The 12,428-nt window shown below is 40.3% G+C and overlaps 1 long non-coding RNA gene across 1 annotated transcript in view; it reads left to right on the forward strand.

The window, feature by feature from the left end:
- Nucleotides 1-1,825: 1,825 nt before the first annotated feature.
- The window catches only part of LOC140600267 (uncharacterized), an 87,742-nt gene continuing 77,139 nt past the window's right edge, over nt 1,826-12,428 (forward strand). The window contains exon 1 of the long non-coding RNA XR_012003487.1: nt 1,826-1,915. This is a non-coding gene — a long non-coding RNA (uncharacterized lncRNA). The remainder of the gene's footprint in view (nt 1,916-12,428) is intronic.

A 12,428-nucleotide genomic window follows, 5' to 3' on the forward strand; every position in this document is an offset into this window, starting at 1 on the left:
AGCTATATTTTGTTGATTAATCCTCAGAGATTTTGCTCTGTTGTTTTCTATTTTCTCTCAAGGAGTGGGTGGATCTTTGCTTGATTTGATGTTCTCTCTCAGGCCACTAATAAAGGCAGGCCTCTTTTCCCAGATGATTTTTTTTTTTTAACTATCTCTCTAGAAAAATGCTGATGACAATATCTCTTTTATTACCCTTAATACTGGGCCTCTTCATGCTTCCTCAATTCAACATAACAGTCAATTATTTAAGATTTAACGAATGATTTTGGGTCAAACAAGGTCTTTTCCCCTCCTGCCAGTCATTTTATAGCTGTCAGAATAACTTAGAAGGCACAACAGAAAATATGAAAATCACACATTTAGTGATTTCTTTTAGACTCTGAGTTTGATAATAGAGAAAGTGATGTTGATAAAATGAGCTTTCAACAATTAAACACTTTCGTCCTTGGTACTATGGGGTATAAAAGCTTAAGATGTGTTACTATCAACAACTCACAGTCTGGATGAAGTGGTCACATTTACATCTGAGCATTTGGCAATTAAAAAATGGCATAAGACATAGTACGACTACATGTGAAAATAAGCAGTTCAAACAGCAAGTACTGTGAGTGCTTCTTCTGGAGGTTAAGTATCAGTAGACTTATGACTTAGCCAGTGGAGTCACATCTCACTTGGGGGTTTGGTGCCAAAAAAAGTTAATACATGACATAAAAGCTATGTGAAGTCCATATTTTTGAAAGTCTCTTAAATCGCTCATAAATTTCAATCGTCACAAATACGAGCCACATTGGATACTGACACATGCCTTCTCTTAGCAAGTTGTGTTCAGTTAGTGTTTCATTTATTGTACAAACAGGTAGCTGGAGAACCTGTCTCAAGTTTATGTTCAACCCCCAAAATCAGCCTCAGCTTCATGAGCTGCTTGTACTGTGAGGGGTGCATGGAAGGTGCATCTGGCTGACTCGGTGTCTCTCGCTCCTTTATCAAAATCGGTGGCAGAATTTTCCACCCTTTATGGCTCTTTTTCTCTCACTCTCTCCTTCCAATCAAACCTCTAGGGTTACTTTACACAAGTTAAATGTGTATATGATATATTCTACTGTATATAAGTTACATATACTCTTGCCAACTCTTCCTCTATCTACACAAACATGGTAAGTTCTGATTTGTTTTTATTTGGCTGCATTTAAAATTTGTGTGGCATACTTAGCTTCGTATATTATTTTTTCATGATTATTTTTGTAAGATTGAGGCTCTCTTATTCAGGACTTTTGTATTCTCCTCTATCATTTTCCTATTTCTTCCTTCTCATCCTTTTAGTTTCATGGGAGGAAATATACCCTACCTTTCCATAAGCTGAAAACACTACCCATCCTGTGTCCCACTCATTTCCTCTAAAATTACACCCCCTAAAAGACTGACCAATCAGCAAATATTAAGGAATGGCTACTACGATGCAAGTACTGGACTAAGGTTTGGAAAACACACTTTGAAGTGCAGCAGGGAGGAAAGCTCAAAGCACCATGTTGTAAATGTCAAGCCAGTGATACAGAAGGTAAGTGGTGTGGCCATTCGGAGGAGGGAGACACTCACTACCTGGAGTGAAAAAGTCTTCGAAAGAGCTGAGACTGAGTCAAGCCTGGAACCTTGAGTAGGATTCACATAAGCAGAGGGCAAAGTGCACTCATAGCCACATTCATTTAGACCTAGATACATGAGTACTACCTGGTACTAATCCTCTGTGAGCTCATAGTCTAGTGATGGAGACAGACAAGTAAAAACATAAATTTCAACATAATATGGTAAATGTGCTCATCGAGGGATTGGAACAAAGTCCTGTGAGGGCACAGGGACTCAGTTAGATTCTGATGGGAAGGAAGAAAGGAGGAGCTATTTGAATTGCACTTTAAAGGTAGGTAGGGGGCTTCCCAGGCTACAGAAGGAAGAAAGGCACATCAAATCAAAGAAAGGTCTCCTCCTGGGCATGGATCTGGAAAGGAAAAGATGTCACCTGGCAGTGATAAAAGACTGGGGGTAAGGTCGGACTTGGGGAAGCAGGTGATGAAACATCTTTTATGACAAGGGGAAGACTTCTGTTTCAACTGGAAGGATAAAGGAAGTTAAAAGAGAGTTGTGAGTCACAGCATGACATTATAAGATTTTGTTTCCCATAAAAAAAATGCTTTAAGCCTATGGCAGGGAGACCAGCTGAGATCAAAAGCTACACAAGGGTGAGGTTGTGTTTATCCCGTTGGTATGCCTATCATTATCACATGTTTTATAATATTTCACTGAGGTAAACTTTTTGATAGCCTGAATAGTCTAAGGAAAGATTGAGAGCCCAGACTCAGGCCTTAGCAGTAGAAGTGGAAAGAAGAGGTCAATTTTGAGTGATGTATGTGTGATGGAATCTGTAGGATCTATTTGTCTGATCAGATGTGGTGGGAGGTGATTAGAAAGAAGGGAAAGTTGGGGATAATGCCAAGGCTTTTCACTTCAGAGACCAGATGGATTTATCATGAATTAAAGTGTAAACCACAGGAGGCACCATGGGTTCTCTTTTGGAAGTGGACATGTTTTGTTTAAAGGACCATATCCAGTGGGCGATGGGAAATACAGGCTTGGGAAGTTGGGTTGAGATTGAAGCTGGGAATACAGCTTCATGAACAGAGATTAGAGAAATTGGAAGTAGAGGGGACCACATTGGAATGGTCACTGTCTGAGGAAAGGTTCAGGTGGTGTACCCCCAAAATTCATGTCAACCTGGAATTTTAGAATGCAACCTTATTTGGAAAAAAGATCTTGGGTTTTAAAAAAATATTTCATTTATTTATTATTTAGAGAGAGAGCACATGCAAGTGTGGGTAGGGGCAGAGGGAAAGGAAGAGAGAGAATCTCAAGCAGACTCCACACTTAGTGCAGAGCCAATGTGGGACTTGATCCCATGACCCTGAGATTATGATCTGAGCTGAAACCAAGAGTCAATGCTTAACCAACTGAGGTACCCAGGCGCCTTAGGATCTTTTTTGATGTAACAGGTTAAGATGAAGTTATACTGGACTAGGTTGGGCCCCGATACAATGATTGGTGTCATTTCAAAAAGAAAAACAGAAACAGAGACAGCGGAGAATGCCATGTGAAGACAGAAGCAGAGATTGGAGTAATGCTCATGTAAACCAAGGAATGCCAAAGATTGCCAGGAACTACCAGATGCTCACAAGAGCTAAGGAAGGATCCTCCTCTTGAGCCTGCAGAGAGGACATGGCCCTGATATCACCTTGCTTTCAGACTTCCAGCCTCCAGAATTGTAAGAGAGTATAGTTATATTGTTTTAAGTTTCCCAGTTTGTGGCACTTTGTCATAATAGTCCTAGGAGACTAATACAAAGACTAGGGATGGACCCTGGAACCTGACATTTGAGGGTAGCTGAGGAGGAGAACCTGTGAAAGAGGCAGAGAAGAAACCATCCCAGAGGGAGGAAGAGCCACATGAGCACAGGTGTGCGTAAGTGCAAGCATCATTTGATCAGAAGGGCAACTTGTGATGAGGGATGGTTTAGAGATAGGGTCACACAGGTACTTAGAACCAGTCTGTGGGGGCACTTCTGTGCCAGATGCAGGCGTGTGGTCAACCTGAGGCCATTGCGGGCAGGCAGGGGGCCGAATGGTCTGGGCTGTTTCCACGTCTCTGATCTGTCTCTCAGGGCTAGCCTTTCTCTCTCTTGCTTCCAAATTTACACTGGTCTCTCCTTTTCTGTAAAGGACAGAACAAATGACCTTGGATCTAACCAGCCACCCCCTTTCATCTCTCTTTGCACTCACTGCCTCCATTTCCTCACCACTCCCCCTTGGGCATTTGATTCTCTCTTTAGTTTTCTGATTAGACTTTAACTTGTTAAGTCCAGTCACTTTTTCCTTCTCATTTTCCTTAACTTTCCCTGCATTGCTGCTGTGTTAACATTTCTGATCTTCTCTGCCTTCTTAAAAGTTTCTCTTCCTATGAATTCTCTGCTGCTATATTATTCCACTTCTTAAATTACATCTTGGTCTCCCCAGGGTTCTTTCTTCCTGCTGCTGCATAATGTGAACTAGATAATTCTTTTGGTTTAACCATGACTTCTGTGATTCCCTTCCTCCCTCCTACAGTCAATTTATATCACTATTCATTGAATGAATTAATTATGAGTTAATTCAATAATATTAATGCCATCAAAATCCCTTCTCCACATCTGACCTCCCTCAGGCCTAATCTAATTTTGGTTAGGAATATTGAGCATTCACTCTAATCTGTGTCTGTTTAGAGTCCTTCTTATTTTACTTAAAATGTTCCCTTAAGGAATTCATTGAAGAAAATTTGGAAAATAAAAAAAAGGTAAAAGGAGAAAAAAAATTACCCCATCTTTTCATTTTTTTACATGTAGAGATTTATTGTTTATTTTTATAAGCATAGTTAAAAGCAAGTGTTTTATTTATTTTTTTTTTTTTAATTTTTTTTTTTTTTATTTATTTATGATAGTCACACAGAGAGAGGGAGAGAGAGGCAGAGACACAGGCAGAGGGAGAAGCAGGCTCCATGCACCGGGAGCCCGATGTGGGATTCGATCCCGGGTCTCCAGGATCGCGCCCTGGGCCAAAGGCAGGCGCTAAACCACTGCGCCACCCAGGGATCCCAAAGCAAGTGTTTTATATATGTATGTGCATATCTGCAATATGTTCGTCTTCTGCTTTTTTAAAAAAAGATTTTATTTATTTATTCATGAAAGACAGAGAGAGAGACACACACACACACAGAGAGAGGCAGAGACACAGGCAGAGGGAGAAGCAGGCTCCATGCAGGGAGCCCGATGTGGGACTCAATCCCGGGACTCCAGAATCACACTCTGGGCTGAAGGCAGGGATCCCCAGTCTTCTGCTTTTAAATTTAATATTATAATATAAGCATTTTCATGTCATTACTGTTCACAAATATTTCTTTGGCTGCATAGTATTCTGTTGAGAGGTTATATTAATTTTTCCTTAACAATTTTCTTTTTTTCTTTTCTGAACATGGAAGTGTTTTCTTTCTTTCTTTCTTTCTTTCTTTCTTTCTTTCTTTCTTTCTTTCTTTCTTTCTTTCTTTCTTTCTTCTTCTTCTTCTTCTTCTTCTTCTTCTTCTTCTTTCTTTCTTTCTTTCTTTCTTTTTTTTTACATTTTTTATTTAAATTCAGTTTAGTTGACAAATAGTGTAATGCTAGTTTCAGGGGTAGAATTTAGGGATTTTTCAGTTGCGTATAACACCCAGTGCTCATCACATCAAGTGCCCTCCTTAATGCCATCCCCCAGTTACCCCATTCCCCCATCTACCTCCCCTCCAGCAACCCTCAGTTTGTGTTCCTATAGTTAAGAGTCTCTTAGGATTTGCCTCCCTCTCTGTTTTTATCTCATCTTATTTTTCCTTCCCTTCCCCTAAGTTCATCTGTTTTTCCTGAATCATTTTCTTAAGTTCAACATACAACTTGTTTCTATGTTTTTGTATCATAGATAATGCTATAGTAAATATCTTTGTGCACAAAGCTTTACATTAGCCTAGATCTTTTTTAATGATAAATTCCCCAAAATGGACTTTTAGGATCCAAGGTATAAATATTAAAACCTTACTATATATTGTTGAGTTACTTGTGAGACAGTTTTGCCAACTTGCACACCAGCAATCTAGAAGAGTACCTACTTACCACAGCCCTGCTAAAATGTTTAAATTTCTTGCTCTCTAAATAATTGACTCTTTTCCTCTAAAAACACTGGTGGTGTGTCTCAGTGAATAAACCTACAATTCTGATATTTTTCGTGATATATGCGTTTAAGGACTGATAGTAGAAACTAAGCTGATGACAAGGGTTCGCCTTTCACTAACAAAAGCGTGTTTACTTGAAGAGCAGAATTTCAGAAAAAGAAAGACCTGAGAAGAGAATTTGATATCGTTTTAGAGGCAGTCTCTTTGAATCTGTGGGACAGTATTTTGGCTTGAATTTCTCTGTAATCCCTCTGCAGAAAAGAAAATATTCTTAATTTCTTAACTTTAAGCAGAAAAGCAATTCCAACAGAGAGGGAGTAGCTTTCTCTCTGCAGATATGGGACTCACATATCCTTATAGAAAACGTCTTCCCACAGGCATGTACAGATGAACATTTCTGATTTGCCTGTTACCTGCAAATGAAGTGATTATTTAGCAAAACTTTTATGAGAGAAGCATATATTATCCTAATGTAGGTATGTGCAACTAGTACATTGGGTCGGTCCAATGTATTATTATTAGTATTAAATTCTTGCTAGTTTATACAGACCATAGTGTCAGGTCATGGAAGAGATGTTTCTGTGTTTGCAGAGTTCTTTCAAAGTGTCTGAGATCTGATACATTACATAAAACAATCCATGTCTTACCAACTCGGATTTCTGAAATCACTTTTTCATGATCTCCAGTTTCTGAAACTTGAATAACAGAGAGACTTATAGGTGCTTGATACCACACAACTGGTATGTTCTGTGTTTGCAACTTTTGGAAAAATCAAACCACTATTAATATGTTGAAAGCTAAATTTTGTAGAATGTTAAACATTCATGAAAGGAATGATGAAAGAAAGGATAGGTTTCCTGCCAGCATTGCGGTCAGCAGCAGTGTTCTGGCCTGATTACTTAAGCCCATGTTTTTCCTAAATCAGTCATGAATCAGTAATTATCAAGTTTTGCAATACTAGGCCATTCTCTTGAGAATAGCAAATGATTTGTAATGTTAAGTTGATAGCTTTTTTTAAAAAAAAGACATAATTTGGCTCCTCCTGGTGGGTTTCCCTGGGCACTGGACAGAACCCCTATTGATTTAATGGGGCTTTGTCTCTGGAAGCTTTGTAGATTGATCTTCCCTATACGATCAAATAGCACATATTTGCTTTCTTTCCCCACAAAAATAAGAATGCTGCTGGTGTGTGGTGTGTTGGTTTCACTTCCATTCATTTGGCTTAACTATTTAAACCACAATTGAGTCCCAAAAGGAAAAAAAAAAAAAAAGCCACAAGTCAAAATTCAGGAATCAAGGTTTTTGCTTTATTTAGTTTCTTCTCGCATGTTTTGTGGTGGCCTGTTTGATGACTATTTTCTTCAGCTATAAGATGTTCTCCTTTGCGCACTGGGATCTTAAAGTTGGAAGGGACTCCATGAAAATTTTCTTATTCACTCTTTTCCTTTGTGAAGTTCAGAAGAGTCAAACTGTCTCAGTCACAGAGCCTAGAATTGGTTAAATAGGGATCCAAATGTGGACATTTTCTTTTGTTACTGTGTCCACCAACATGCCGGCATCAACGCAATTAGCTTGTTTAGATGTGCGAAACCTGGAACCCAATGAGCCACACTTTGCAATTTGTTCTGATGTGCCATGTGACACAGGATTTCTTGGTTTCTTGGTTTCCAGGACCCTCTTGCCATTGCTTCTCTTTTACACCTACCATCCTCTGACTGTATATTCTACCCAGGAGGTCTTTATAACTTAGCTTTGTCCATCCCCTGCTTATTTCTCTTTGGACACGCTCTCTTCCTGGGCATATCTTTGGCAACACCTTTGCTTGGACATTCTCAAGAATTTTAATGCCTTAATGTCCAGGAGGGCCCCTCAGCATGGGGGCCAAGGAAGTCTGAATCAGATGAACCTTTCAGAGTACTCTAGAATCCTCCATCTGTTTTCTCCTAGGGGCTACAGCTTTAGTTCTTGTGTTAGCCTTTGTTTGGGATGCTTCTTGTCTGATAGCCATTATCTCCTTAAAGTACCAACGAATTTTGGCATCCTGAGGCCTTCTCAGATACCCTTGGAGTTTGGTCAGGCTCTTGGTAGAAGTTATATACTCCCATTTTCTCTTTCCTCACCACCATTCGGTCAGGGCACTGGTACCCTGAATGAGGTTAACCCTGGCTAATTTGCAACATTGTGACTGTTCCACAGCAAGGGTTCCCAGATTCGGGGAGCTGCAGAAGTTCACACAATCATAGGATTGGAAGGGAGCCTACTGGTCACTGAATGCTTGAGTCACCTCTACAAATCACTGCCAACTAATTATCTAGCCTGACGGGAAACTTATTACCTCCCAAGGCGGTTCATTCTAATTCGGACAGCTCCGACTGGTGGGAAATTCTTTCTCATACCTCTTCAGTGGGGATGTGTTTCTTGTATTGAGTAAAACAGAATTCCTATTAATTAGGCCCCCCAGAGACTTTCCAGAGTTGACTTAACCTAATACCTTTGGGAGGAAAACTTTTGTGCATTTACAGAACCTGGTGGATGCTGCCTTGTGAAATTCAGAATGCAGCCTTACATCATCAACAGACCTATAGTGGGCATTTAATATAAAACACTTGTTGAACTAAACTGAATTATTCTCTGAAGAAAGCAGTGATGGCTAGGAGTATAGTGCTTATAGTATGCGTCATTCTTTTGGCAGCTACTGCCCTTGGGCTCTTAGTTACTTTGTAGCATGAATCTTGCCTATACAGCTAGTTAAACTCCTAGGGGTATGGACCTCTGTATTGTGTGTAGTCTCTAACAAGCTTTACTCATGACCTAGCATTCAGCTGTGTTTTGCAAGAAAGTGAAAGTGTAAGAATTACTCCTTCTGTCACTGAATTGCTTTTCTTTCTGGCCCCAGTTGATGAGGTGGTAGGGGTGGTGGTGGTGGTGTGTGGGTATGTGTTGGCAGGAGCCCAGGGCCAATTTTGTCTTATTGAAGGTTTTAGAACTAATCTCCCAACAGAAACAAGTTTCCCCAGACCATTCTACAAAAACCTGTTCCTTTTCTGTCTCTGACAGTGCTACAACATTAGCAGAGCTACATTGGGGTTAAATTGATACTTGGGTGTTGGTCTGGCAGTGTGACAATCACATACCAGGAACACCCTTTTCCACTCATCTGTCTGGTGCACACTTCCTCATTCTTCAGGCCTCATCAGGAGTATCTCTTTGTGGAACCTTCCTTATCTACTCAGGCAGAGGGATGACCTTTTCTTTCTTGTCCTTGCTGCACTGTGGACAGTCCTCTATTTTTACACATGCTGTGCTGCATATATATTATGTGCTTCTACCACATTCTCCTTTGTTATTTTGTGAACTTCTGGAAAAAGGAGACTGAATCTCATTTCTTTTTGTCTCCCTGTGCCAAGAGCAGTGACTAGTTCAAAGTGGGGAGATAATTAATATTTTTGAAGGAATGGCTATTAAAATAAATGAGTTTGTGGGGAGTTGGGAAATGCATTCCCAAGTGCTAGAGAACCTATTTACAAATAAACTTTTGGAACATAGCAGCGTTTGAGGTTGGGCATCACTTGCCCTGTTTGTATACTCACAGGGTTCTGCCCATGATGGGCATGACTAAACAGCATCCTTTCAGTTAACAGTAGTGACAGTAGTGCAGTCTGGGATAAGCCACGAGTGAATCAGGAGCAAAGCAAGGCAGGCTCTGATGATATAAACCACTATAGATGTCCTGAGGGAGCACAGGGACAAGTAGAACATGGTATCCCCTTGGTCTGGCAACCAAGAACATATAAGGCGAGCAGTTGGCTCTACGGAGTCTGTTGGAATCAGTGACAAATCCCAAAGGTGGTCAAATAAAGGGGTAGGAGGAGTTGAGGAAGAGGTGATCGGCAGGAGGGTCGAATGCTAATTGGTCCCCCAGAATCAGAGAATCTGTCCGCAGGTAAGAGTGTATGTGTATTTATGAAGGGAATATTGGCAAGAGCTTGGCAGAGCTCTAAACCTAGGGGAACACTGGTATAAAGACTTTTATCATTTGTTCAGCAATATGTGCTGAATATTTGTGTCCTCTCAGATTTAACATTGAAACGTCATCCCTGGTGAGGCAGTACTTGGAGGTGGAGCTTTTGGGAGGTGCTTTTGTCATGAGGATGGTCCTCATGAGTGGAATTAGCATCTATAGAAAAGAGATCCCACGTGAGGACACAGTAGAAAGACAGCCCTCTATGAATCAGGAAGTACATGGTCACTGGACACTAAATCTGCCAGTGCTTTAATCTTGGATTTCCCAAGCTTCAGAACTATGAGAAATGGATTTCTACTGTTTATAAGCCACCTGGTCTAAATAGTTTGTTATAGCAGCCTGAGTGGATTAAGAATATGCTTCCAAGAAGAGGTGGATTCCGGATCTGGTTGTTAGTAGGGAAAGAAGGAAGGTGCCTAGTTATTAGCATCGGGGCACATGATCAGGGTTGGACTAACTGCTGGGACATATGTGAATTCCTTATTATGGGGCTGGAGCTCCCCTAAATGTCTTCTGTTTCCAGCCAGACTATATCCTAGAGACAGGATGGGGCAGAGCTTCCAGGGCCAAATATACCCGCTGTGGCAAGAAGGTCTGCAGGCCGGGTACCGACGAGGGCCTGACCTGTCTCTTGACTGATAGAACTCCATATAACCTATAATTAACAATTAAATCATTAAATATCGTTTATTGGCTACGCCAAATGTTGGCACTACATAGCAGAGAGCAAGAAACACTGATTTTAATATCCTGCACTTGAAAAATACTCCACACTTACCAAAATACTTTCACATTTCACTATTTCATGAGACTCCAAAATTCTTTGATATTGGTTGGGATGGTGTTATACCCACTCTTTGGGTGGGTAACAGTTTGAATGAATCATCTTACTCCTGGTCAGCTAGTGGCAGGGGCAGAACTGGAACTACGAGCTCCCCATTGCTAAGTCACTGCTCTTTTCCTTGTGCCATTGCTTTGCTCCAGTGATGCTGTGACATCTCTTAAAGGACCATGTTCACTGAGAATTCATTCCAGGTTTAACTGATTTCTGGGAAACAGAACCCAGCTTGGTCTGAGCATTCAAGAGGGTATTTTCGGCAATAATTGTGAACCCAAGTATTGTTTAAGATACTTGCTTTAGGGACCCCTGGGTGGCTCAGTGGTTGAGTGTCTGCCTTTGGCTCAGGGCGTGATCCTGGGGTCCTGGAGTCGAGTCCTGCATCAGGCTCACCACAGGGAACCCGCTTCTCCCTCTGCCTGTGTCTCTGCCTCTCTGTGTCTCTCATGAATAAATAAATAAAATCTTTTTTAAAAAGGTACTTGCTTTAAGAAATATGCTTTAATTCTGATTAAGCGGGTTCTTTAAAGGAGGTCTCCTTAAATGTACTGAGGCAAATTAAGCACTAGCAGAGATTTTTTTTTTTAAGAAATCAGTTTCTGGTAAAAATGTTCCCATTTTTTTTGTGATTTCACCATGCTACTGCATTACTGAGTTCTTATGATATTCGAAATACGAATAGGTTTGAGAATATGGCAACAGACAAGAGACAGTTTCCTTTGTCATAGGGCTGTGTCCTAGTTGGGGAGAGGGTGTTTGAGGAGGAAATTTACAGAAACCAAGTGAAATATAAAATATGTTGGATGTTGATAAATGCTGGAGAGAAAAGTACAGCAGGGAATGGGGACAGGATATGTGGGAATTGGGAAGGGTTGAAATTTAAAATAGGATGGTTAGGGAAAGCCCCACAAAAAAACTTGAAGGAAATACATATCTGTGTACAAATTCAAAGTAGTAGACATCAAAACTAGTAATTATTAGTGAGTACACACACGCATATGCACACATGTGCATACACATGCACATACAACAACCTAACATTTACTTTTCAAATTAACCCCTAAATCTATTCATCTAAAAAAATGAAATAAATTTGACTTTATGTTTTTGTAGAACTATAATGACACGGAACTTAGCTATCACTAATCTCTGCTTTTTGTTTGCAGACCTCCCACTGTTTAGCTCAGTGATAAAATTCCACAATAAATTTTGACTTGAAAGATTTCAGGATATCACAAAAATGAGAATGACGAATGAAGGCTATGAGATGAGGCAAATATTTGGCAAATCCTGTAAAGCACTTAGAACAAGCTTTATTAAGTGTAGGGGAATCAGATGATTATTACTGTTTTTATTTTTATCTGAGGTCAAACATAATTAAAATAAAACCTCTTCTGTGGGTTTCCAAATTAGTCTAACGATTTATTGGTCTCCAAAGATCTTTGTAGACGGTCATCTTGGCACAAAGTTCTAAAAGAGGGCTCTCTAGATCTGGAAAGAAGTTGGAAAATAATTTGTTTAAAAACAAAACAAAACAAATCCCGAGAAACACCATGAGAGAATATTCTGTGACATATTAAGCGTTCGGTTGAAAGGTGCTATCAGTGATCTATGGCAGGCTGGGCCTTGAAATGTCCAGTTTGTCCTCGTTTGGGACTGCAAAGATCAAGGAGGAAATGTTGTAGCTGCCCTCTTGTGGCCAGATTGGAGGGTTTTTGTCTCTCTCAATACTTGCAGAAGGGATATCAAGCCTCACTCTCCAACCCCTAAGCTATTCATGAAATAATGTAACAT

This window comes from Canis lupus, chromosome 11 (assembly GCF_048164855.1).
Source record: "Canis lupus baileyi chromosome 11, mCanLup2.hap1, whole genome shotgun sequence".
NCBI classification, from domain to species: domain Eukaryota; kingdom Metazoa; phylum Chordata; class Mammalia; order Carnivora; family Canidae; genus Canis; species Canis lupus.